This window comes from Drosophila persimilis, unplaced genomic scaffold (assembly GCF_003286085.1).
Source record: "Drosophila persimilis strain 14011-0111.01,24,50 unplaced genomic scaffold, DperRS2 tig00002416-arrow-arrow-pilon, whole genome shotgun sequence".
NCBI lineage: Eukaryota > Metazoa > Arthropoda > Insecta > Diptera > Drosophilidae > Drosophila > Drosophila persimilis.
This window is the reverse complement of record NW_020825674.1, coordinates 53,112-62,711: the sequence shown is the minus strand read 5'-3', so window position 1 is coordinate 62,711 and position 9,600 is coordinate 53,112.

Here is a 9,600-nt window from a genome sequence, read left to right as displayed (position 1 = left end):
TTTATTTAATTTTTTTTTTTTTTTTTTTTTTTTTTTTATTATTTGCTATTCATTTATTCTTTTCAATAATAAAAAAAATTACTAAAAATCTTTTTTTTTCTCATGGACACACATATCTATATACCCTTCCTTTTTTTTTTTTTTTACTCTTTAAAATTTCATCAATATAAATTTTTTTTTTTTTATATATATTTGATCAAAATGAAGGAAGAAAAAAAATGTTAAGGGACATGTGATCGATTTACAGGTTTTTCATTATATAATTCAATATCGATCACATGGTTTTAGTAATAGTCTAACAGAGGTTAGTATTTTCAAGTTGCACTTTAAGGGTGCTTCAACTCGAGATAGAATATTATAATTATTGGCAATATGAGGCATGGCATTTCTGCAGCTCAATTGCGTTACTTCGCACCAGTACGAAGTTGTTTATTGATTTCCTTGATGCGCTCTTGGCAGCGTTGTCGGTCCTCTTCATTTGTATATGTTTTTTCCAGGTCCCGCTCCAGACGTCGTTGTTGAAGCAGCCGTTTGATCCGGCCGCCCCTCTTTGTTTTCTTCCTTGGGCGTTTTTCTTGTCGTGCCCTGTACTCAGCTATTGTGAGTGGGCGTGGTCCATCGTTTGGATACACTTCTAATGCCTCTTGTAGGCTGAGTGCGTCCCTTTGCTCGGTAGGAGCAGCGTCGGCGAAGTCTGGTGCATTTTCTGCTGCTGGAGTGGTTGTGTTACTGTCCATCGACGGTGCAAGGGGCGGTCCTATGCCACTCGCACTTATATTATTGGTCCTTGCTGGGTCTGGTGGGGCCGGTGCTGGTCTTCGCACAGGTTTTTATATTGCGTGTACGCTCTTTGTAGCGCGGGCTGTTATATCTCCTTGGGTATTATATATTCCTGGCCGCATTGTAGCCGCCAAATTTAAGGGTATAAATTATAATGCAACATGGGTTTGTGCGTAATATCGTCGGCAGTCGTGCATGGGTCTGGCGAAACGGCTGGTTTGGCTTTCTGCTGGGTTTTTTTTTTTTCTTGGCACTGGCACTGGGGACAACACTGTTTCAATAGTTTTTCCAATTTTCTTTTGACTTGGTCCGATTTTTTTTAAACAAAATCACATAGTATTATATTTTTTTTTTTTCGGCCATTCTTTGTCTTTCAAAATTTTAACACTTTTTTTGAAAAAATTTCTCTCTTTTTTTTTTTTTTTTCAATCCTTAGATTGATCCATCGCGTAGGACATATCGAGTCCTGTCACGGTCGCCATGTAAAATGAAATGTTCAAATCCTTTTTGTTGGATCGTTGGGGCTCAACCCTCCGATCTGTTTTATTGTGATTTCTGTTCTGTATTTTACAATTGTGGTTTGGGCTTTTGTAAGCCAAAAGCCGCGGAGCTGCGCTGCCAGTGACGCCGGCAGCGGAGCGGCAGAACTATGTGTTCTTATCTCTTATATGTTAATATGTATATGCTCAGCGCTGTTGGCAGCGAGAGCGCGAGGGAAGATATATGTGTGTATGCATGTATATTAGTGCCGTCAAGTCATGGGAACATGCTGACGCTGCACTTGGGTCGCTCGAGGCATTCTTGAGTGAATCGTAATACGATCACCCAGAATGTCTGGGACTTTATTGTTACGTAAACACTGAAACAAAGTGTTACAGTGTGTATTCTTTAAGTACCGTCGGTACAGTGGGTATTCGAAATAATGAATACTTTACTTTACTTTAATATGAGCATACTACAGGTCATTAAGTCGCACAGTGTTTGGGGGTATTTCCCCGAGAAGATAATCGCAACGTCGTCCGCATAGGCCACGTCTTTGCAGTCACATAGAATCTTGTTGACTGCTATATTCCACAGAAGAGGAGACAGGACCACCTTGCGGGGTGCCTCTGTTGACATAGCTTGACTGGGCGGACGATCCCATCGATGATGTCACCGTCCTGCATGTGAGCAATTGATCAATGAGCATCACCAAGTGACGGTCCACCCCCAGGTCAGTCAGGGCTTCTGTAATGGCGCCCGGTACAACGTAGTTGAAAGGCTATGAGTGAGTACTCTTTGTGATGCAGAGATTTCTCTACCGCTGAGATCCATTCATGAAGAGCCGTTTCCGTGGATTTTCCTTTCCGGTAGGCATGATGTGCGCCTGGCAGCAACTGAGGGTGTATAGTTGTCCTCAGTTGCAGCCCGACGAGTCTCTTAAAGGTTTTGAGGAGGAAGGACGATAGGCTGATTGGTCTAAAGTCTTTTGCAGTTGAGTGCGAGGCTTTTCCTGCTTTGGGAATGAAGACTATCTTTGCCTTAAGCCATGTTCGCGGGATTGTACCAACAGCCAGTATCTTCCTGAAGATACCTTGTAGCCAGTTGATGGCCGTATCCCCGGCCTTCTGAAGTTGTGCCGGGATTACCTGGTCTGGGCCTGGCGATTTGAACGGGTTGAAGCTGTTTATTGCCCAGCTTATGTTACGTTTTGTGAGGATGTGATCCATCGAGGTTACCGGTCCCTCTCCTGGGAGATGTACCGTCTCGATGGTTGTGTACCCTGGGAAATGCGTGTCTAGTAGAATGTGCAGGGACTCCTCACTGGAGTTAGTCCACGTGCCGTCATTCCTTTTAAGATACCCTACCGAGGGGTTAGTTTTTGAGAGAATCTTCCGAAGCATTGCGGCCTCTGACGTTTCCTCAATTTCCGAGCAAAATTTTTTCCAACAGGCCCTTTTTGCTTTCCTTGTTTCCTTTTTATATAGTGACAGACTGATTTTGTAGTCTGCCTCTCTCCTCCTCTGGCTCTCCTCGTTCGCGCTTTTGGCCCTGTTGAAGAGGGTCCTGGAGCTTTTACGTAGGATGTCTATTTGTTTTGACCACCAGGGGGGTTTCTTTTTCCCCCTAGGTTTGCTAGAGGGGCATGCTGCCGCGAAGGCTTTGTTGCATGCTTCTGTGAACCTGTTCACTAGGCGATCTAGGTCGTCTTTTGCGTCCGGGCATGATGGTGCTTTGGAGGGGATTAAGTCCTCCAGGGCTGAGCTATATTTTTCCCAGTCGCGTAGCCGATTGCAGGCAATGTAAACAAACACCCTAAGCTAGAAGTTGAACATAAAACAATAGATGCCGCACTAGAATCACGCCACTCTTCAGAGATCAATTACTAATCGATTCTCAAGAACCGCGCCATCCTAGCTGACCAATCAGAGGCCCTATTCTCAGCCACCCCCAAATAATGCAACACCGATCATACGCAGCGGAAGCCTTTCATCAAAAGCCGCCTTTCCCACATATCGATCGTATCACGTACTCCATCTCCGAAGCCGAAGTCGAAGCCAACGTCTCCGAATCCAAATCCGAATCCCAAACCGAGCATCCTGATATAAATAGTCTACATTTAAGAAGGGAAGTGAGTTCTGTTTAAGACAAAAGTCAATCGCGACACCGTCGGAGAATTCAACCAAGTTAATTCCATTCAAGACATCAGACCTCAGTCATCGTCGGGGAAATAACTAACCATTGTACGCTAAGTTTAAGTGAAAGTGTTTGAGATGCCAAGCTTTTTTGGCACCTATGTATTTCAAAATAAAAAGAGATTTTGGGTTAAACTTTATAATTCGTATTTAATCTTGGTGGCTTAGCGGAAGCCGATTGCTTGCTATTGCCAGATGAACTTTATGCGAGATCGATATGCAACCAATGCGCAGAGGGGTTAGCATAGAACTAAAACTATAGACGACGGCGTTAGATCAAAGTGACTGCCGAAGTGGCGGCAGCAGATCAAAGTAGTTGCCGAAGTGGCGGCGGCAGAGAGCCCCTTTAACGGGAGAGCGCAGCAGCTCTGCAGAAAGTCAATGCTTTACAACATATGTGGGCGGCTCTCTATGCTCATACAATAATAATAATTTTAAAGTTACGGTTATTCTTCAGCGGCTGGCCCGAACATACTCCCCCCGTTGGGAGCTAGTCTCTCAACAGATTCCTTAAGGGGCAGCAAACATAGCCGAGTGACGGCCCTCCTGATGTTTCCTGAGGATGTCTTCAGGTCAGCGACGCGACACACTCCGTCCTTGCCGAAAACGACATCGACCACTCTAGCCAGTGGCCAACGCATTGGAGGAAGATTTTCGTCCTTCACCAGAACGAGGTCGTTCTTGCAGATGTTTTGCGCGGGGGTGCGCCACTTCGCGCGCTCTTGCAAAAGAGTGAGATACTCTTCGCGCCAACGGCTCCAAAATATTTGCTGTAGTTGGGTGACCCGCTGCCAGCCATCCAGACGATTGTAGTTCAGCTTCGTTAGGTCAGGCTCGAGGATTTGCTCATGGGGGCCGCCTAAAAGCAGATGAGCAGGAGTCAAAACGTCTAAATCATCAGGATTTTCTGAAAGCGAGAGCAAAGGGCGAGAGTTAACAATTGCCGTGATCTGACAGATCAGAGTGCGCAGCTCGTCGAAGCTAAGCACAGATGGTCCAACTGAGCGGTACAGGTGATATTTTGCGGTCTTCACGGCCGCTTCCCACAACCCGCCAAAATGCGGAGAGCGAGGTGGAATGAAACGCCAGTCGATCGAGTCAGCCAAGCAGGATTCGTGGACCTCCTTCATATGCGGTTCGCTCAGACAGAGCTTCTTTAGCTCCAGAAGCTCGTTCTTGGCGCCAACGAAGTTTGTCGCATTGTCCGACCAAATTTGACTTGGCCTTCCTCGAGTGGAAGTAAAACGCTTTAGTGCGCCTAGAAACGATGCAGTGGTCAAATCCTTTACGAGCTCCATGTGTATAGCCTTGGAAGTGAAGCAGATGAATACGCTAATGTAGCACTTGATCGGAGGCCTTGTGCGGATTTCTGATCGGTAGAAAAAAGGTCCAAAGTAATCTACTCCAGTGACTTCAAAAGCTCGAGATCCTTCCAAACGTTCCTTAGGTAGGTCTCCCATGATGTGTTCGACCATGCGCGGCCTAGTCCTGAAGCATCTCACACATCTGCTGACGACCCTTGACACTGCCTTAACACCTCCAATGGGCCAATATTCCAGCCGAATTTTGGATAGCAAGGCGCGAGGTCCGGCATGGAGGTTTCTTTCATGATAATATCTTATCAGCGCAAAGGTAATGGAATGTCCCTTTGGCAAAATGAGCGGGTGCTGAGCATCAAATCCTAGCGATGAGTTGCCAAGACGACCTCCAACTCTAAGTAGTCCAGAATGATCGATGAACGGGTTGAGCGAACTAATAGAACTGGATTTCATGACTTGACCATTGCGCCGAATCTCCTTTATGTCCATCCACAAATTTGCCAGCTGAATGTGTCGAATTAGAAGATGCGTTCCTTGCCGAATATCAGAAACGGTGAGTCCTGGATGCCTAAGACGATGTATAAATTTATGCATGTAGGCGAATGTGCGCTGCATGCGAAAGAATGAATTCGCAAATTTGCATCCGGACGTGAGATCGGCATGTGGAGACGTGATTAGCAATCCTCTCTTGCGAAGCTCCAAAGTTGCTATGTTGTTACTAGGAGATACAGGCCACTTATCCTTGGAGCATAGCAAAAAGGATGGGCCGTGAAACCATAGCTCTGACTGGATAAGATGGTTGGGAAGCAAGCCTCTCGAGAGAATATCAGCAGGATTTAAAGATGTGGGAACATAGCGCCATTCCATGTCTGCCGTCAACTCCTGAATTGATGCCACTCGATTTGCCACGAAAACTTGAAATTTAGCTGGCTCGTCCCTAATCCAAGATAATGCTGTTGACGAATCCGACCAGCAATAGAACCGACCTGTAAAGATTCCCATGTCCTTTACATTCTGCATGATTTTCGCAAGCAAATGGGCTCCACTTAATTCCAGCTTAGGAATCGATATAGTCTTTAGCGGAGCCACTCGCGACTTTGAGCACAAAACGTGACTCGAAGACTGGGCTTCCCTGGACACGACATACACGCAAGCGCCATATGCTTCTAAGCTGGCATCACAGAATCCGTGAACTTCTGTAGCCACACTAGAACGAAGAACCAAGCGAGGAAATGAGATCCGAGAAATGCTTGCCAAACTATTTCTCAAGTCCATCCAAGTTGAATGCAATGCTGAGGGTAGGCTTTCATCCCAATCCAAATTTTCTCTCCAAAGCTGCTGAAGGAAGATTTTGCACCTGACAATGACTGGATTTATCAATCCAAGAGGGTCGTAGAACCGCGCAATCGTAGATAGAACCGACCGCTTTGATGGCTTTGAGGTTGTGTCCAGTGCGGACAAGGCAAAAAGCACGCTAAGCCGAGCGTTTTGGCTATGTCGCTTCCATCATTAAACTTTAGGAACTTCTCTATGTCATCTTCAGGGGTTCCCTCAAGTACTTCCTGGTGACTGGAGCACCATTTCCTAAGTCTAAAGTTACCACGGGACAGTAAAGCTGATGTTTGGTGCATCTTTTCCATGACCTGTGCGACCGAATTACCGCCCGAAATAAGGTCATCCACGTAAAACTCCTGCCGCAGAGCAGCTGAGCCAAGAGGGTAGGATTCACCCTCGTCGATGGCCAGCTGGTGCATTGCGCGGACCGCTAGAAATGATGCAGCCCTCGTCCCGTATGTGACGGTGTCTAATGTGTAGACTTGAACCTCGGACTGGATGGAATCTCGCCATAGGATGCGTTGATACAAATTGTCGGGTGGAGACACTCGTACGCAGCGGTACATTTTACAAATGTCCCCAGTGAGAGCGACTGGATATGTTCGAAAGCGAATCAATATGTTGAACAATGCAGGCTGAATAACAGGGCCTGTCATCATCACATCATTTAGAGAATATCCAGTTGATGTAGCTGCGGATCCATCGAAAACGACACGGAGTTTTGTCGTCGTACTGTCCTCCTTTAGGACACAGTGATGAGGCAAGAAATATTTGCAGAGGCTACGGGAATCAGGGTTGACTTGGTGCATATGATGCAAATCAATGTACTCCCTCATAAAGGCGGAATACCGCTCCTTGAGTGTAGGATTACGCTCCAGTTTTCGCTCCAGACTGATGAACCGTCGATAAGCCTGAGCATAAGATTCTCCTAAACGATCAGTATTGTTATTTAGCGGCAGACGAACTGCATACTCCCCGGATGGCAACCGTGAAAGGTGGCTTACGAAATGTGCTTCACAATCGTCTTCTTCTTTGGTATTCAACCCAACCTCCACACAATTCTCGACTTCCCAAAACATACGAAGAGTTTTATCCAACCTTGCTTCCATCTCAGCTATCGAATCTGGACAATTGTGCGTGGCCAAAAGCGCCGAGCTTGATACCTTCTGCCCACCACCAGATACGATCCACCCAAGCCGGGTCTTCTGCAGAAGAGGCAGTCCATCGGTGAGTTTGATTTGCCCTACGCAGAGGAGATCATAAAAAACGCTCGCACCAATGAGAAGATCAACCCGTTGAGGATTGAAAAATGCAGGATCAGCGAGCTGAATGTTAGATGGAATACGCCAATCGGATACATTTACTGCCATACTTGGTTGAGAATCGGTAATCGTGGGGGCGATGAGAGCAGTAAGCGTAGTTGTGTAAGCAGAGGTGCGAGAATGCATACAAATGCTTATGGTGGATCCCTCAGTAGAAACGCTGGTATCGCCCAGCCCAGACACAAGTGCAGACGATTGAGTTCTCCTAAGCTGAAGCTGCTGGGCGAACCTGGATGTGACGAGATGCAGCTGCGATCCTGAATCTAAGATGGCACGACAAGGAACTAAAACGCCAGACCGATTCTTCACGAGAACCACGGCTGTAGCCAGAAGCACGACATCAGAGTGAAGACCTTGGGCAGCAAGAGAGGTAGACGAAGGTAGAGACGAGCTGCTAGCAGAATTTTGAGCAACGGAAAAAGTGTCCGGTTGAACGGCCAGATCGGGAGGAGTAATACCTGGGCAGCCTTGTGTTGTGGGCTGCATACTAACGAAGTGCAACAAACTATGATGCTTACCGCCGCATACTCTACATTTTCCACTATTGCATGCGCGGGTCCGGTGCCCCGGTTTTAGGCAATTGAAGCATAGGGAAAGCTTCTTCACTTCTTTGTGGCGCAGCAACGGTGAGAGATTTTCGAATATCTTGCACGAGTATATTCCATGGCCCGCTGAGTGGCAAAAGACGCATACAGACGGGTCGGCGGAAGAGTTGGAAGCTACAAACGTTTTCTTAACATGCGTATAGGAATGGTTTTTTCCCACCTGATCGCTACTAGCGTGTGTCGCTGTAGCATATTCCAATCGCTCCATTTTCTGGCAGCGTTGCTGCAAGAATTCGAAGAATTCCTCTGCGGTAGGTATAGCATCCGACGATGTGTGCTCCTCCCATTTGGTTTGCGTCTTCGAATCCAACTTCTGCAGCTGCATGTTGATAACCATGAATCCCGAAATCTCCTCAGCAGTTCCCAATGTCTGCAACGCTCGCATGTGTAAATTGACTGCATCCGAAAACTCCCGAAGCCTTTTAGCAGAAGGCGAGTCTACCCTCTTTAGCCCAAGAATCTTCTTGATGTGTGCCTGGAAAACAAGTCTTTTGTTATTAAAGCGTTTATTAAGTATATCCAGAGCCGCACGATAATTGGCACTGGAGAGCTCCAACGATCGAACCGAATCCAAAGCCGCATCAGCGAGGCAAGAGCGAAGGTGCTGGAATTTCTCGATGTCACTGAGATCCGCATCCGCTTCAATCACCGATTTGAACATTGCCATAAAATCCGAGAACTCGACGTATCCACCAGAAAACTTCGGCACCTTCAGCTCAGGAAGTCGCTGCTTGTGAGCCATGATGATGGTACTATGTCCGGAATGGCTTGGCAGAGTCGTAGAATTGGCAGCGGCGTGTGACTGGCTTACTTCAACAGCAGCCAGCAACTCAGCTTTCAACGATATGAAAAGAGTATCGAAGATTTCGCGCAGCTCACTCCCAATCTCGATTTGATCGAGAGCCTCCAACTCATTATGGGCCTTATTAAATTCCGCTCGAATTTCTGCCAACATATCAAGGCGCACCTCGACTTCCGCGGCGGTCAGCTTGTCGATTTTATTCCCCGCGAAGGATTCGCCAAGCCTGGGCAATCGATCATATAATGACTGACTTTTACGTTTATACAGACTCAGTCTGGAATCAGCCACCACAATATTTCCGCCCGCGCCTGTATTTGGATCGTTGTCCATGTTAACCGTTGTGCAATCGACACAACAACGGAAAATGAAATACCGCTTAAGCGACGATGTATAGACGCGAGAGCGAGAATGCAAGACACGAAAAGTCAAGAACCGCGGCTGCAGCTGCGCAGAGAATGAGAGATTCGACGCTTAAAGTACCGGAATTTGTCTATAAATATTCCAGCCGCACTCTCACTGAATTTGCACTTTAAACTGTTTTTAATGTGCACACAAATGTATTTGTTGGTAGTTAAACTACCCAACAACACAATATTGTATAATTAATAAGTGTTTTAACGGAACGCGATTAAGCAATGGTTTTATATCACGTCGGGGGGTCACCAATGTTTGAGATGCCAAGCTTTTTTGGCACCTATGTATTTCAAAATAAAAAGAGATTTTGGGTTAAACTTTATAATTCGTATTTAATCTTGGTGGCTT